Here is a 17,741-nt window from a genome sequence, read left to right as displayed (position 1 = left end):
CTTGGGGGGAAGAGGTGAAGCAGGGGCAGGGCCTTAGAGATGAGGTGGGGCAGGGGGCGTGGCCTCAGGTGAAGAGAAGGAGCAGGGTTTAGGCCTTGGGGTAGCGGCAGGCAGGATACAGGGCCTGGCAATTAGAAAGGTGGCAACCCTATTCTGCCCACAGCTGGGGAAACTCCTCCTCACCAAGGGCTGAGGTCCACAGCTGTTTAAATCGCCATGCGTGGGCTGGCATAGTGGCGTGAGTATGTTCACAGCACTGAGTGTGAGCGACCAAGTGCCACCTAGGGCGGTTTCAGAGCAGAAAGTGTGTGGAATGGGGTGTCTCCAAAGGGAGGAACCCTTTGGAACAACTGCATGCATGGCCCACACCACAGCCCCTGCTGCCAGCTGGGCGGAGAATGATGAACAAAGACATCTTCTATCAAAAAAGGGAACCAACCCCCAGGCGAGCCCTGTGAGGACCTGCCAGTGTCCCACTTGCTGGAGTTTTGCAGCAGAGGTGTGATGTGAAATCCCAGACTCTGGGCCGTTCTTTTACTTGCTCTTCCCCGTTAGCCTTGCTGCGCCTTTCGGTAATGGATTCCCCACCGATTCCTCTCCTCTGCTGCCCTCGGTTGCTGTCCCCTTTTGCCCACCCTTCCCTCCAGCACCAGTCTCGGAATCTCTCCTCCCTAGCTGGGCTGAGCCACTGCTCCATGTGCTGAGTGTGAGCTGCATGACTCCGCTCAGTGCATCTCAGCTCCCTCTCCGCATGGGGCCTGGTGCTGCCTCATGAGTGGGGGGGGCCTGGCAATGGGCAATAGACCTCTGTGCAGGTAGTGATAGGCGCACATCAGCCCGCAAGTCCTCTGAGCCTCCCTTTGGAGCGCCCAGCCATGGTTCCACTGGCCACTCACAGAGCTCTCAGTTCCTCCGCTCCCAAAGGACCAGCACGCACCAGCTCCCCAGGCTCAGGTCAGGATCACCGGTCCACGTAGCACACAGCTCTGACCTATGTTCGTAGTGAACACAAAGAGAACAAGGAACAGAGATCTAGATAATAGGGAGATATTGGAAACAGATGGTTACAGACAAAGCAAACTCATGGCATGCTTTCTAGAGCCTTAGCTTACCTCACAAGGCATTCCCCTCTCTGCTGCAGGCTAGCTTATCCCAAGGCCTGGCCCCAGCTGGATAGCTGAGATCCCTCTTTCGTAAGATCAAGCCACTTGCAGCCTGTCTCCACAGGCTGAAGGGATGCCAGGGTGTCTCTCTGCACCCCCAGATAGACTAGACCTTCAATCTTCACAATGGTATTTCCCTGCTCCCCCGCCATCCCTCATGCTCTCACCCAGCGAGAGTGTCCACCCACTCCTCAGCCCCCATGGCCTCGGCATACTCTTAACCCTGGCACGGCCTCCACACTCCAACCTGCCCACTGCCCCTGCAGAGCAGCTGGGGCAGGAGTAACGTACATCCATTACATGCAGATGGTGGCTGGGGTGGGGGGGTATGGCTGGCTGGGGTACTGGCTGGGGTGGGGAGCTGGGGAAATATGTGTTTAGGAGCCAGAAGGTAGGATCCTTGGGGAAGGGCTGGGCAGTGACTGGGGAAGGTCAGGAAAGGGCTGTGGTAGGGGTGGGTTTCTCAGATGGTGGGAGGGAGACATCCCTGAGGGCCTGGTATTGGGGAGCCTGGGCAAGGCTCTGCCCAGTCCAGGTTGAGGTCCTGACCCAGAGATGCCTCCCTTAAAACCTGGGTATGGGATCACAAATGGCTCCCCCACCACACAACTGGGGGAGGGAGAGGAGTTCCACTTGCCCCTGGAGAAAGGGCACAGCAGGCCCCAGGGAGTGAGTCACCTCTGCCCATGTGAGGTCTGGGGGGGGAGCACTGCGGGCACAGAGGGCCCAGAGTCAGGGCCCTGGCCACCCACAGCAGGGCACTAAAAGGTCAGCCCCACCTCCCCTACTCTCCAGCCTTGCACATGCCCAGGCCCAGGCCCAAGAGTTGCGGGAGCAGCATATGAGTTGGGATGGGCCTTGCCCGCTGCCTGGCCCTTGCAGAGGTCAGCCTCCACTCCTGGGCCCTGACTCCTCTCCAGGGGTGATGGCACGGCAGGGGGAGGGGCTCCATGTGGGTGGTGAGTTCAAGGCCAGGGCAGAGTCTGACGCCATCTGCATCTCCAGGGCGTGACATGCTGCAGGAGCCAGGTTCGCACAGTTGCCTATGGCAGTGGTCTCCAAAGTGGGGTGCGTAAGACGATCCATTGGGGGGGTGCGGCAGGAGGAGCGCTGCCGGAGGGGAAAAAAAAAAAAAGGGCAGCCGGAGGAGGGAGCGGAGCGAGCGAGCGGGGAAGCTGCCCCCCCCACCGGGCAGGCAGGCCACCCGGAAAGCAGGGACTTTAGGGGCTGCAGGGCCCTGGGCTAAGGGCGCCCCAGAAAGAAGCGGCGCTTTCCCCTTCAAAGCTGGCTGGAGAGAAGCGGCGCTTTGAAGGGGAAAGCGCCGCTTCTTTTCGGCCACTGGCTGTGCGGCTGCCCATGCTCCTCCATGGGCCGGAGGACTCAGGGCCGCATTCCGAAAGGGGCTTTAGAGCTGCAGGCCAGCCCCGGAGCCCCCTTAGCCCAGGGCCCTGCAGCCCCTAAAGCCCCTGCCGGGGGCGGGGGGGAGGCTGCTCCCAGAATCGTGGCTCCCAGAATCACGGCCATGGGGGTGGTGCTGCGCTGCGCTGCGCAGAGCCACCTGCACACCCCCTTCACCAAACAGGAACTGCCCCAGATAAGTGTTCTGCACCTCCTGCCTGCCCCAGCCCTGAGCCTCCTCCCACACCCCCATCCTGAGCCCCCTCCTACACCCTAACTCCCTCCCAGACCCCGCACCCCATCCTGAGCGCCCTCCAGCACCCTAACTCCCTCCCAGACCCCGCACCCTAACTCCCTCCCAGACCCCGCACCCCCCCCGAACGCCCTCCCGCACCTAACCCTAATCCAGACCTTCGAATAGCTGTATCACAAAGTGTTAAACCAAGATTTTCAGAAATAATGAAGCATATTCAATCACATTGCTCTCACTAAAAATATTATTATTAATAATATTTTTTTTGTGAGAGCAAAAAGGTTTTTTGTACCGTTAAATAAAATAAAATAAAATAAAAAAATATTTTAAAAATATTGTTTTTCATCTTTCTCATCCTTTTTTAATTTCTATTTTTTGTGTATGTTTTATAATGTACATAATATATTAGTACAGTATATGAATATAATTTATACATAAATAAATATACATATATTGGGGGTGCGTGCTCAAAATTTTTTTACTGATAGGGGTGCGCGATCAAAAAAGTTTGGAGACCACTGGCCTATGGTCTCCATGACACCCAGTGATGAGGAAGGCACTAAATGCTCTGGCTACCTGAGCAGCGCCAGGCAGAGTGGTACAGGCTGGCATTAGAAGCCAGCCCTGCACAGATGCAGGCCAGCATGGAACCCATGGCTTGGATGTGCCTGAAGGGGTGGGGAGGCAGCCCAGTGGGTGCTCTCAGCCTGAGCAAGCCTGGGGGGTGCAGCTCAGTGAGTGCTCTCAGTGTGCCCGGGGGGCGGGGGGGAGCGCAGTGGATGCTGTCAGCCTGAGTGAGCCTGGGGGGGCGTGCAGCCCAGTGAGTGCTCTCAGCGTGCCAGGAGGGGGGAGGGGACGGGACTGCAGCCCAGTGGGCGCTCTCAGCCTGGGCATGCATGGGGATGTGTAGCTCAGTTGAGGCTCTCAGCCTGAGCGTGTGCGGAGCGAGGTGCAGTCTGGGTGCTGTCAATCAATCCATAACTCCCAGCATCTCTGTGATTCCCCTTGCAGGGCACAGAGAACACTTGGTGCTGGGCAAGGCTGTCAGCTCCACTTGGGGGTTGGGCTGAGAATGGATCCTGTTCTTTGGGGTTTAGTGGGAACCATCTCCTTTCTCTCTGTCCAATCCCTGCCCAGCTAGAGCCCAAGTGTGAGCTCAGGCACATGGGGTGCCCATGGGGGAGGGGGGTTGAGAGGTTCTAAGCAGGCAGTCAGGGTCTGCATCAGGGCAGGAGCCTGGGGATAGGTTCAAAATGAGGAGTGGGAAGGACCAGGAGGAAGAGGAGGAGGAATCCTTTCAGGGGGTTTCTAAGGCATGAGAGAAAAGTGAAAGGGCAGGAAAAGGAAGTGCTGCTCGGAGTCTGGCATGGGCTGGAAGTGAGTGTGTATAGCAAGGGGGCGCAGCAGGTCAGGATTAAGGGGCAAGAGCAGAGCTGTGGGGGGGAGGAGCACGGGGTGGGATAACAAGGGGAGATGCATTCTGAGAGTGAGGGGCACTGGCAGAGCTGTGGGGAGGGCTTAGGGCTGGGATAGCAGGGGGCTGTGGGTCAGAATTGAGGGTATCAGCAGAGCTGGGGGTTGGGGGGAGCCCAGGGCTGGGATAATAGGGGGCTGTGTGTTGGGCCTGAGGGGTATCGGCAGAGCTGGGGGCGGAGGGAGCCCAGGGCTGGGATAGTAGGGAGCTCTATGTTGGGCCTGAGGGGTATCGGCAGAGCTGGGGGCAGAGGGAGCCCAGGGCTGGGATAGTAGGGAGCTGTGTGTTGGGCCTGAGGGGTATTGGCAGATTGGGGGGGGCAGGGCTGGCATAGTAGGGGGCTGTGTGTTGGGCGTGAGGGCTATCGGCTGAGCTGAGGGGGCAGAGTGCTATCTGCCCACAGTGCCTGCCATGATCCACCACTTGCTTTCCTGAGCAGCATTTTTTGCAACCAATGCCCAAGTCTCCAGCGTGAGGCTGCCTGGGCCCAGCTGTTTATTGTCTTAATTAGGAGAACTATTGAAAGCTGTCAGGCGTGGACGGCAAGGGAGACATCGCCCCAGACACACTCAACACAGAGCACTTGCTGCCTACTCAGCCAGATGCCCATGAGAGCTCTGGTTAACTGCAGTCAACAGGGGCTCTCACAGCACCAGGTCACAGCGCTGTGTGTGGATGGTGACTTGGGACCTGGGGCTGAGCCTGGGGGCTTGGCACCCTGGAGGGTCCCGATGGGCTGGGATTTATTGGACTGAAAAAGTTCTGAGTTTTCCAGCCCTCTGGCTCTGCTCCCCTCCCCCAGCCAGGACTGCAGGGTGTGAATGAGGCAGCAGGCCAGGCTCCCACAGCAACAGGAGGGGCTGGGGGCTATCACTGCCAATGATACAGCTCAACGAGGTCTCCCCTGCCTAGCCCCAGTGGGAGGCTTGGAGAGGTCTGGGGGGGGGGCAGGGACTATCCTTTGGCAGGTCTCTGGGGGAGCCCTGGGGATGTGCCCCCAGGGCTCTGGCCCAGAAGCCGACATTGTGATTGCCCCCCAGTCTGAGGTGCGTCGACCCAGCCCGCCGTTCTTGTTCTCTCATACTAGACCCGTGGCTGATAAATTCCCTCATCTGTGGTTGGATTCTGGCCAAGGCCCAGCTCTGCCTCCCTGGCTGGGCCCTGGCTTGATCAGTGTTCCAGACAGGGCTGAGAGTCTGCCTCTGCCTCCGGCTTCCGATACACAAGCTGCCCCTCTGCCTCCATGGTGCGTGCTCCCCTTGTGCATGAGGCCCAGCCAGGGGGGGTGCCTGGGAAGGCTGGAGGTAGCACCCTCCCAGTCCCAGTTGTTTTGATGCTCTCGTCAAACCTCGGGCTGTCCTCAGCCAGGCTTAATGCCCATCCTGGGAGACTTGGGAGCAACCCAGGTCCTGTCCCAGGGGTTGCAGACCACAGTATTCTAGGAGGACTCGTGTGGGATCCTTTGTTTGACATGTGGTCACTGCTTGGCTGTGGGTTGAGCAGCTCCCTCTCTGCCTTGCTCCAGCTGGGTGAGGGAGCTGGTCATGACCCCTGGATAGATGTAGGGGGCCTAACACTTTCTTGGGACCTCTTCTTTGATTAGCTTCTAACCTCCATTGTTTGCAGTGGGCCTTTGAAATTCCTTGATTTCCAGGTCAGAAAGGACCATTGTGATCATCTAATCTGACCCCTGCATAACACAGGCCAGAGACCTGCCCCCAAATAATTCCTGGAGCAAATCTGTTAGAGAAACATCCCTTCTTGATTTAAAACTTACCCAGGAGAGAGAATCCACCACAATCCTTCGTATGTTGTTCCAACTGAGCTGTTAATTACTCTCATTCTAGAAAATTTACACCTTATTTCGAGTCTCAATTTGTCTAGTTTCAACATCCAACCGTTGGGTTGTGTTTTACCTTTCTCTGCTAGACTGAAGAGCCCATTATCAAATGTTTGTTCCTCATGTAGGTACTTACAGACTGTGATCAAGTCACCCCTTCACCTTCTCTTTGTTAAGCTAAATAGACTGAGCTCCTGGAGTCTGTCACTATAAGGTATGTCTTCTTATCCTTAAATTGTTCTTGTGGCTCTTTTCTGAACCGTCTCCAATTTATCAACATCCTAATTGAATTGTGGGCACCAGAACTGGACACAGGATTCCAGCAGCAGTCACACAAGCGCCAAATACAGAGGTAAAATAACCTCTCTACTCCTACTCGAGAGTCTACCTGTTTATGCATCCCAGGATCTCATTAATTTCATTTGGCCACAGCATCGCAGTGGGAGCTCATGTTCAGCTGATTATCCACTGTGACCCCCAAATCTTTTTTAGAGTCACTGCTTCCTAGGAGAGAGCCCCCCCCCCCCATGTAAGTATGGCCTTCATTCGTTGTTCCTAGATGTATACTTTTACATCTGGATGCATTAAAGTGCATATTGTTTGCTTGTGCACAGCTTAACAAGTGATCCGGATTGCTGGGTCAGTGACCTGTCCTTTTCATTATTTACCACTCCCCAATTTTTTTGTCATCTGCAAGCTTTATCAGTGATGATTTTATGTTTGCTATCAATGACCTGGAAGAAATGTTAAAATAGCATAGGGCCAAGAACTGATCCCTGCGGGACCTCGCTAGAAGCTCACCCACTCAATGATGGGTCACTGTTTAAAATTACATTTGGAGACGTATCACTTAGCCAGCTTTTAATCCATTTCATGTGGGCAGTGTTAACTTTCTATTGTTCTCATTTTTTTAATCAAAGTGTTGTGTGGTACCAAGGCAAACACCTTCAAGAAGTCTAAGTCTATTATATCAACACTATTACCTTTATCAACCAAATTTGTAATCTCATCAAAAATAGTTATCAAGTTATCTGTTTTCCAGAAACCCATTATGGAGCCATTGTTCCATAAAATTGGACATATCAGAGTCCTCAGACTAGGGAAGTGCCTTTTCTTGCTCTCTGTATGTGTGTATATATATCTCCTCGATATGTTTCACTCAATATGCATCCGAAGAAGTGGGTTGTAGCCCACGAAAGCTTATGCTCTAATAAATTTGTTAGTCTCTAAGGTGCCACAAGTACTCCTGTTCTTTTCTTTCTGAGATGCAATTCTGTTCCGGTTTTACTGTTTAAAAATACCATTTACCTTCTGTTTCTTTTAAAGTGGTAGCTGTGTTAGTCTGTATGCCCAAATACATTTGTTAGTCTCTAAGGTGCCACAAGGACTCCTTGTTGTTTCTTCTGTTTCTTGCATCCCTCAAGGACATGCTGGCAATTGCCAAACTAAGCATGGAACATGAGCATTCTAAGGAGCATTCAAAGCAGCAGCTGCAACACACACTATGCTGGGAATGCCTGTTTGCTGTTGGAGTGACTACAGAATGGGGGAGAACCAGGCTGGGCCTGCTCCAACCTCTCTCTAGACCTGCACATGGCCTAGGGAGAGGGGTGGGCTTCAGAGTCTGAGCTACAACTTCAAAGTGCTGTCTTTAGAGCACTAGCATGCGCCCCACTACTCCAAGTCTGTTGACCCTCCACAAGTCTCTTGAGGCTCACTCCCAAATGCTGTGTAGGCATACCCCACACGGCAGCAGTTGGTTTAAGCCCCGCCGCTGATACACGATGGTGGGGTTGTTGCAGGAAGGTTGTTGTGGGAGGCGTATAGCATGATGGGGGAGGTTGTTGCAGAACTTGGGGGGCTGTTGCAGTTGCACATGATAGAGTTTTTCTCCCTTCTTTCCTTTTAAATATACTTAGGAAATTCCATTTTGCAATAAAGGCCATTAACTGGTATAAAGTAGGTCACCAATCCAAGCACTCAGATGTTAGAAAACTACCCGATTTAGGGTTGTGTGTGCCCATTATTGCTGCCCATTGTATGTAGGCATCATGACCCAGCCAGATTACGCACTCTTTCCCACAGGCCCCTGCCTCCTCAGTGCACAGGATCAGCACAGCGGCAGCTGTGGATCTGTCGTTTCTTAACTCCTGAGTGTCTGACTTGCAGCTGAAGTGATATTCTTGTCACATAGATTTGTTGTGTGTAATTATAACATTACATTGCAGTAGCCCCTAGAGGCCTCAGGCAGGCTGGGGCCCCTTTGTGCTGGGCGCTGCATAAACATAGCGCACATGACAGTCTCACCTCATGGAGCTTACCATCGAAACTGCAAGCATACTAGGTGCTGGGACAGGAGGTGCAGGCGGGGAGGCTGTGTTAACACAGACTCGCTGCGTGTTCAGTTATTAGCCTATCTGCCACACTGATCACAGCTCAGCACCTGCCTGGGTGGGCTGGGGCTCCAGCTTCAGTGTCCATTTGCAGAGACTGAAGGGTTCCAGCTCTGCATTCCTCAGGGTTCTTTTGAGGCCTGGGGAACTTGGCATGAGCTGGCACCTGGCCTGCCAGTGTCACAGATACAACACACAATTACAAATACCAATAACCCGCCTGAGAACTAAACTAACTAACAATGTTCAGTGAGTCTGTGAGGTGCCCTGTGCTGCTGCCTAGACCTGGGGGCTCCCCTGGAACATCCGCACTGCTGCTGTCAGGAGACGGTAGGGTGACCAGACAGCAAGTGTGAAAAATCAGGACAGGGGGTGGGGGGTAATAGGAAATATAAAATTGGGACATCTGGTCACCCTAGGAGACAGCAAGGCCCCTTGCTCTCGCTGTGCCACATACTGGGTCTCCATTGTCTGACCCTGCTGTGATTGTTCCTGTCTAAGACCCTCTTAGGCAAATGGCCGACTGTGCACCCTTTGTGGGATTTGGAGGTGTTACCTTCTCCTCTGCAGTACATGTCCATCTGGGGTGACAGCCTCATAAAATCGCAGCATGCCCTTTTGTGACCCCACTGCTGTTTGCGGCCATTGTTCCTCATCATAGAGACAGCCTCATTTCCATGAAGTGGGAGGCAGCTCCTGGGACGCCAAATCATACTGAGGTTTTGTTTGGCCTTCTCTGTCTCTATATATGTCTGCAAGTCCCCAGCGACTCTGACCTCAGTTTCTAACAGTGCAGGCATTCTGGTTTCAATTTGCTGTGGAACAGAATGTCAGCAGGTGATAACTCCAGGCTTCATTGGTGCCATTCTGTAATTTAACAGTGCTAAATGTGGATCAAAGTCTGACTCCGTCGCTTCTTTCAGTAGGTGCTTTATTATTTTGACACCATTTTCCACTAGCTCGTTGGATTGGGGATCATGGGGACTAGCTGTTACATGTCCAAACCCAAACTTCACTGCAAACTGCTTAAACTTATGCCCACTAAACTGCAGCCCATTGACATAGGTTACTGTGTAAGATATGCCATGACGAGTAAAACCAGATGCGATGTGCACAGCCACCTGATTAGTGGTAGCATCTTCTAGTACGGCTGTCTCATAATGTTTCCTGTCAACAAATCTCTGCCTATGTTGTTCCAGGGGAGCCCACCAGCATGGGCTCTTCCTCCTGACTTGTCCTTTATTTTCGATATATACAACAAGCCTTAACCATGTTCTTGATGTCGCTGTTCATTTGAGGCCAGTTTAAAATGTCTCTGGCCTTTCTCTTAGATTTTTCAATCTCTAAATTAGTGGTTCTGAACCAGGGGTACATGTACCCTTGGGGGTACTCAAAGGTCTCCCCGGGGGTACTCAGCTGATCTAGATAGTGGATCTGAACCTGGGGATTGCTGCCCCCGGGGGCGGGTGTCAAGGGATGGGTTTGGGAGGGGGGGCTGGAAGTGCAGGGCCGGCATTAGGGGGTAGTAAGCAGGACAATTGCTCAGGGTTTTCCGCCACAGGGGGCTCCGTGAAATTAAGTTACATGCTTCAGCCGCGCTGCCTGGGTTTGGGCTTCAGCCAAGGCTCTCAAGTGAAAAACAGGCTCATGTATCACACTGAAATATAAGTACAATATTCATATTCCAATCAATGTATTTTATAATTCTATGGTAAAAATGAGAAAGTCAGTAATTGTTCAGTAACAGCGGGCTGTGACCCTTTTGTGTTTTTATATCTGATTTTGTAAGCAAGTAATTGTTAAGTGAGGTGAAACTTGGGGCATGCAAGACAAATCAGACTCCTGAAAGAGTCACAGTAGTCTGGACAGGTTGAGAACCACTGCTCTAAATGACCTTCATCAGGGCCGGCTCCAGGGTTTTTGCCGCCCCAAGCGGCGGGGGAAAAAAAAAAAAAAAAGCCGCGATCGCAATCAGCGGCACTTCGGCGGCAGCTCCACCGCGCCACTTTCTTCTTCGGCGGCAGGTCCTTCACTCTGAGAGGGACCGAGGGACCCGCCGCCGAAGAGCTGGACGTGCCGCCCCTTCCCCTTGGCCGCCCCAAGCACCTGCTTGCTGCGCTGGTGCCTGGAGCTGGCCCTGACTTTCATGTATCCTTTGTAGTATATTTTTTCTGTAACACCTTAGGAATCACTATCATGCTGCCTTTAAGCAAAATCCCTTCTAGTATTGAGAGCTCCCCTGGAATTGCTAATAGGGGCTGGAATATGCTGTCCCAGCCACCTGGTGCTAATAGCCTTGATTCCTTTCTGTAACGTGTAATCCTGAGCAGTTGCTCTGGCAATCACAGTCCACATTTCGTCCAGGTTTTGTTTATCAGAATGACATACAAAATCTACCTCTGAACTTTGCTCCACTGCTCTTTTGTCAACTGCTCTAGAGAGTATGTCTGCAGCCACCCAATCTCTCCCAGGTTTTATCCAATTTGCAAATGATACATTTGTAACTTACAAATTCACCTCTGTATTCTTGGAGTGATCAGGCCCCTTCTGGAAATGGCAATGAGTGGTTTATGGTCAGTTTCAGCTAACACTGGCCTCTCCTAAATAAAGTCATGAAAACTTTTATACCCATGGACTAAGGGCAAAGCTGCCTCCTCTGTTTGAGTGGATTTGACACTCAGGTTTGGTTAGCGCCCGTGACACATAGGCCACTCCAGTTTTGCCCATGCTGTTGTGAGGATATGTTATTAGAATGGAAGGCCAACGAATTACAAAGTGTGCGTACCAAGGAATGCCGCTGTGTGGCCCATGATCATGGGGCATCAAAAGCTTTGGTGACGTGACAAGACGGCCAGCGATGGACATAAACTGACTATACAACCACACCACCTTAAGTACATCACCCGAGATCACTCTGGGTGGTGCTTGATTTGCAAGGAGACCATGTCATAAGAACATAAGAATGGCCATACTGGTTCAGGCCAATGGTCCATCTAGTCCAGTATCATCCTGTCATCTGACAGTGGCTGGTGCCAGATGCTTTAGAGGGAATGAACAGAACAGGGTAATTATTAAGTGATCCATCCCCTGTCATCCAGTCCCAGTTTCTGGCAATCCGAGGTTTAGGGATACCTGGGACAAGAGGTAACATCCCTGACCATCTTGGCTAATAGCCATAGATAGACCGGTTATGCTTTTGGCCTTCACAGCAAGCCCTGGTAACAAGTTCCAAAGGTTGACTGCATGTTGTGTGAAGAAGTACTTCCTTTTGTTTGTTTTCTGATGCCTATTAATTTCATTGGGTGACCTCCGGTTCGTGTGTTATGTGAAGGGGTAAATAACACTTCCTTATGCACTTCTTCCACACCATTCATGATTTTATAGACCTCTATCATATCCCCCCTTAGTCATCACTTTTCTAAGATGAACAGTCCCAGTCTTTTAAATCTCTCCTCATATGGAAGCTGTTCCATCCCCCTAATCATTTTTGTTGCCCTTCTCTGTACTTTTTCCATTTCTACTGTCTTTTTTGAGATGGGGTGACCAGAACTGCACGCAGTATTCCAGGTGTAGGCGTACCATGGATTTATATAGTGGCATTATAATTTTTACTGCCTTATCATCTATCCCTTTCCTAATGGTTCCTAACATTCTATTAGTTTTTTTGGCTGCTGCTGTAAATTGAGTGGATGTTTTCAGAGAATTATCCACAATGACTCCAAGATCCCTTTCTTGAGTGGCAACAGCTAATTTAGATCCCATATTTGTATGTATAGCTGGGATTATTTTTGCCATACAGTTATCAACACTGAATTTCATCTGCCATTTTGTTGCCCAGTCACCCAGTTTTGTGATATCCCTTTGTAACTTCTCACAGTCAGCTTTGGACTTAACTAGCTTCAGTAATTTTGTACCATCTGCAGATTTTGCCACCTCACTGTTTACCCCCTTTTCCAGATAATTTGTGAATAGCACAAACTGCAGTACTGATCCTTGTGAGATCCTACTATTTACCTCTTTCCCCTGTGAAAACTGACCATTTATTCCTACACTTTTCTTTCCTGCCTTTTAATCAGTTACTGATCCATGAAAGGACCTTCCCTCTTATCCCTTGATGGCTTACTTTGTTGTGGGACCTTCTCAGATGCTTTCTGGAAGTCCAAGTACACAATATCAGTGTTTCTCAATGACCGGTCCGTGGCCCAGTGCCGGTCCCTGAGATCTCCCTGACACAGTTTAGGAAGGCAGCAAGTCAGTCCTTGGCATCAAAAAAGTTGAAAAACACTGCAATATATCAACTGGATCACCCTTAGCCACATGCTTGTTGGTCCTCTGAAAGAATTCTAATAGATTGGTGAGGCATGATTTCCCATTACAAAAGCCATGTTGACTCTTCCCCAACACATCATATTCATCTATGTGTCAGATAATTCTGTTCTTTATTATAGTTTCAACCAATTTGTGTGGTACTGAAGTTAGGCTTAGTGGCCAATAATTGGCAGGATCACACCTGGAGCCTTTCTAAAAAATTGGTGCCACATTAGCTATCCTCCAGTCATTTGGTACAGAAGCAGATTTCAATTATAGGTTACATACCACAGTTAGTAATTCTGTAGTGTCATATTTGAGTTCCTTCAGAACTCTTGGGTGATATCATTTGGGCCTAGTGACTGATTACTGTTTAATGGGTCAATTTGTTCCAAAACCTCCTCTATTGACACCTCAATCTGGGACAGTTCCTCAGATTTGGCACCTAAAAAGAATGCCTTGGGGTGGTGATCTCCTCCACATCCTCTGCACTGAAGACTGATGCCAAGGATTCATTTAGCTTCTGTGCAATGGCCTGGTCTTCCTTGAGTGCTCCTTTAGCATCTCGATCATCCAGTGTCCCCACTGGCTGTTTAGCAGGCTTCCTGCTTCTGATGGACTGAAAACATTTTTTGCTGTTAGTTTTTGTGTCTTTTCCTAGTTGTACTTCAATTTCTTTCTTGGCCTGTAATTATACTTTTCCACTTGCCTTGCCAGAGTTTACTCTCCTTTCTATTTTCCTCTCTAGGATATGACTTCCAGTTTTTAAATGATGCCTTTTTGCCTCTAACTGCCTCTTTTACTCCTCTGTTTAGCTTTGGTGGCATTTTTTGTGTCCCCTTTACTTTATTTTTAAATCATATTTGGTTTGAACCTCTACTATGGTGTTTTTAAAAAGTTTCCATGCAGCTCCCAGGCATTTCACTCTTGTGACTGTTCCTTTTAATTTTTGTTTAACTAGCTTCTTCATGATTGTGTATTTCCCCTTTTTGAAGTTAAATGCTACTGTGATGCATTTTTTGGTATCCCCCCCTGTGATGGGGTTCGACTCACCACTGCTGGCGCTTCCCGCTGGATGCTCTGGGAATTAGCTCAGTCCAGTCATGGAGCACCTTCTGCGTGTGGTGTCTTGCCCTTCGTCTGCTCCGCTGCATTGGGGACCCGGGTTGCTCCTTGCTCGGCGGCGTCCTCTTCAGGACACTGCCTGCTGGCAGTGCCCACTGCTCCGGTCTCAGCCCCTTCCGGGGGTCTGGTGTTATCAGCAGTCCTCCGTCTGCACCTGTTCTAGTGGCCGGCTGCAGCCTCAAAGTCTAGCCCCTTTGTCACAGGGGCCAGCCACAGCCTGTATCCGGCCACACTCCTCCTCAGCCAGGTGTAGTACAAGGGGGAAGGGGGGGGACCCAGGCCCACCCGCTACTCTGGGTCCCAACCCAGGGACCCTCTAGCAGCAGCCTCCCTGCCCTCCTTCTCTCCCCTTGTCAGACTATTGTCCCTGGGCCGCTTCCCCTTCGGCCCTGTGCACCTGCTCGGCTCTTTGTAACAAGGCCTCCAGCCTGGGGTTTTCCTTGGCCAGAGCTCCCCAGCTCCTTCTGCCCTTCCCCAGCAAGGTCTGTCCCCCTTGTACTACACCTGGCTGAGGGGACCTTCCTCATGATGTGAATTGTGGGTGGTTGGGCTCTTTCCCCTCTATCCTTTAGTCTGTTGAGAGCTTCCTTATTCCCTGGAAGATGTCCTCAAACTCTTCCTCTTCATCAGCTGTAAAACAGGGACCCAAAGACCCTGGGGCTGCACAACACATCCCTAGCCTGGGCTTTCCACATGGCCCTTCTTGTCCCCTGGCCACACACATCACCCCCAGCCCACCCTGCCCAATCAGCCCCATCCCCTCGCCAGGGTCATCCCAGAGTGGCCGGCCGGGTCAAACCATTTTGAGACACTCCCTAGCTTGCACGTGCACATCCACATACACTGATACACACACGCACTGACACACACTTGCAACGACACCGGCTGTTGCCCCTTTTTGACCTGAGCGGCTAGTCAAAGTTTGGGGTCGTGGGGATGGTGGGAGTAGAAATTGGTGATAGCTATTTCTGTGATGCCGTTTTGTTTATTTCAAAGAACGTAAAAAATCCTGTACTCTGAACACAAAGAATTGAAAAGCAGGGAGGAGCTTCAAGCCTCTTTAGCCAACAGACCCCAAAGTTCTCCCTCTAGCTTCTTCCAGGGTCACACTGGGTATGTCTGCACCACAGTTAGACACCCTTGGCTGGCCCCTGCCAGCTGACTGGGGCTTGTGAGGCTCAGGCTAAGGGCCTGTTTAACTGTGGCCTGGGGGATCTGGCTTGGGCTGCAGCCTGAACTCTGGGCCCCTCCCATCTTGCAGGGTCTTAGAGCCCAGGCTCCAGCCAGAGCCTGGAAGTCTACACTGCAATTAAACAGCCCCTTAGCCCAAGCGCTGTGAGCCCAAGTCAGCTGGCACAGGCCAGCCGCAGGTTTTAATTGCAGTGGAGAGATACCCACTGTGTTCACTGGCTACTGCTTGGCTTCCTTGCTTTTTGCCTCAGCCCCTCTCTGTCTATTCTCAGTTTCTGTGTGTTCTGCCTTCACACAGCACACGCACACACAAACACACACACACACACACACACTCACTACTCAGCAAAACCCCTGGCCTCTGCCCACTCAGTCCAAACTCCTGTCTGTCCCCTTTTATCTTAGGGCTGGGGATTCTGACTAACTCATCCTGACAGTTAGTTAATTGAAGGGTTCATTCACACCCGTCTCAAAGGGGTTTAACTCAATCCATAACAAGTTTTCACCCAGCCCATAACAGACACTCTGATACACACACACAAACACACACTGATACACAAACACACGCACACACACACTCGGATTCACACACAAACTGCAAAACACTGATACGTGCATAAACACTTACTTACATATGTGCAGACATACACACGTTACATGTACACACACATGCGCGCGCACACCCACACCCCTTACACTCACACATGTTAAATGCTTCCACATAGACCAGGGGTGGGGCAAACTACAGCCCCGGCTGAGTCCGGCCGATCAGACCTTTTAATCCAGCCCCCGAGCTCCAGCCGGGGAGTGGGGTCGGGGGCTTGCCCCACTCCAAGTGTGCTGTGGCTCCGCATGGCTCCTGGAAGCAGCGGCATGGCCCCCTCCAGCTCCTACTCGTAGGGGCAGCCAGGGGGCTTTGCACGCTGCCCCATCCCAAGCGCCGGTTCTGCAGCTCCCATTGGCCAGAGTACTCACCCCCCAACACCCCAACCCCCTGCCCCAGCCTGGAGCTCCTTCCCACACTCCCCAACCCCTTGCCCCAACCCAGAGCTCCCTCCCACACCCTGAACCCCTTGTTTCTGGCCCCACTGTGGAACTCACAACCCCAGCCCAGAGCCCGTACCCCCTCCCACACCCCAACCTTGCCCAGAGCCCCCTCCCATACTCTGAACCCCTCTGTTCCACCTCCAGCCCTCAGCCCCCTTGTGCATCCCAAAGCCCTCATCCCTGGCCCAACCCCAGATCCTGCACCTCCAGCCAGAATCCTCATCCCCTCCCGCATCCCAACCCCCTGCCACAGACCCGAGCCCCCTCCCGCACACTGAACCCCTCATTTCTGGCCCCACCCCAGAGCCCGCACCCCTAGCCGGAGCCCTCACTTCCTCCCGCACCCCAACCCCCAATTTTGTGAGCATTCATGGCCCGCCATACAATTTCCATATGATGTGGCCCTCAGACCCAAAAGTTTGCCTACTCCTGACATAGACCCACCCCTCTAACAGCCCCACGTGACGGAGGGGACAGCTGGCACTCCCCGTGAGTCTTGCAGCCCGCACTCAGGGTAGCAGGGCGCTATGTGCCCGACCCCCTGCCCAGCATGGATTTCCTCTGAGGGACTGGTCTGGCCTCTCCTGCTGCACGTGCCGCGTGGGGACCCGCTGCGTGGTCAGCACAAGCCTGGAGTCTGCTCCAGCCTGCTGCTGAGCTGGCCGCTGGCTCTGCTCCCTGCAGCAGCCTCCAGAATCTCTGGGCATGCTGGAGCCAGCTGGGCTCTGGGCAAGGGCGGGCAGGGGAGCCAGGCAACCCAGGCACCCTGAGAGGGCAGGGGAGCCATAGGCCTGGAGCAGGAAGTTCCTCCCTAGATATTCAGCCCAACACCTGCATCCTGTCCCCCATCTGGGACTGAAGGGGAGAGAGAACATGGGAGGGAGAGCCTCTGGGGTCCCCCATTCCCTTCCCTTTACTTTGGGCTGACATGCCCTTCCCCACCCCACAGAAGGGGCCATCCACCCTGATGCTCCAGGGTAGCCAGAAACTTCCCCAGGACTCAGCCTCCCCAACCCCCATAAGCCAGCCCTCCCCCACTCTGTGAGGCGCCCCTCCCCCACTTCCTCCATGCCATGCCATGCCCACCTCTTGAGTTGATTATTATTTATCATTATTCTGCTCATTGCATCCATCTGTCCCTCTTGGAGTAGGGGACAAGTCCTGCTGGTCCAGCCTCTGCCCGATGGGCGGGGGATTTGCACTGCGCCAGGCTGTTCCTGATGGGCAGGGGATTCGCACTGCGCCAGGCTGTTCCTGATGGGTGGGGGATTCGCACTGCGTCTGGCTGTCCCTGAAGGGTGGGGAATTCGCACTGCGCCCGGCTGTCCCTGAAGGGTGGGGAATTCGCACTGTGCCGGCCTGTCCTTGATTGCCAGGGGATTCCCACTGCACCAGGCTGTCCCCGATGGGCGAGGTATTCACACCACCGGGCTGTCCCTGATGTGCATGGAATTTGCACTGTGCCAGGCTGTCCCTGGTGGGCGAGGTATTCACACTGTGCTAGGCTGTCCCTGATGGGCAGGGGATTTGCGCTGTGCCAGGCTGTCCC

General features: G+C 52.5%; 1 protein-coding gene across 3 annotated transcripts in view; it reads left to right on the top strand.

The window, feature by feature from the left end:
• The window catches only part of CADM3 (cell adhesion molecule 3), a 111,555-nt gene that overhangs the window by 61,211 nt on the left and 32,603 nt on the right, over positions 1–17,741 (top strand). The window lies entirely within an intron of this gene.

The sequence above is a fragment of the Terrapene carolina genome, unplaced genomic scaffold, assembly GCF_002925995.2.
Source record: "Terrapene carolina triunguis isolate 2854851 unplaced genomic scaffold, T_m_triunguis-2.0 Scaffold249, whole genome shotgun sequence".
Classification (NCBI taxonomy): Eukaryota; Metazoa; Chordata; order Testudines; family Emydidae; genus Terrapene; species Terrapene triunguis.
This window is presented reverse-complemented; position numbering and strand designations above follow the sequence as displayed.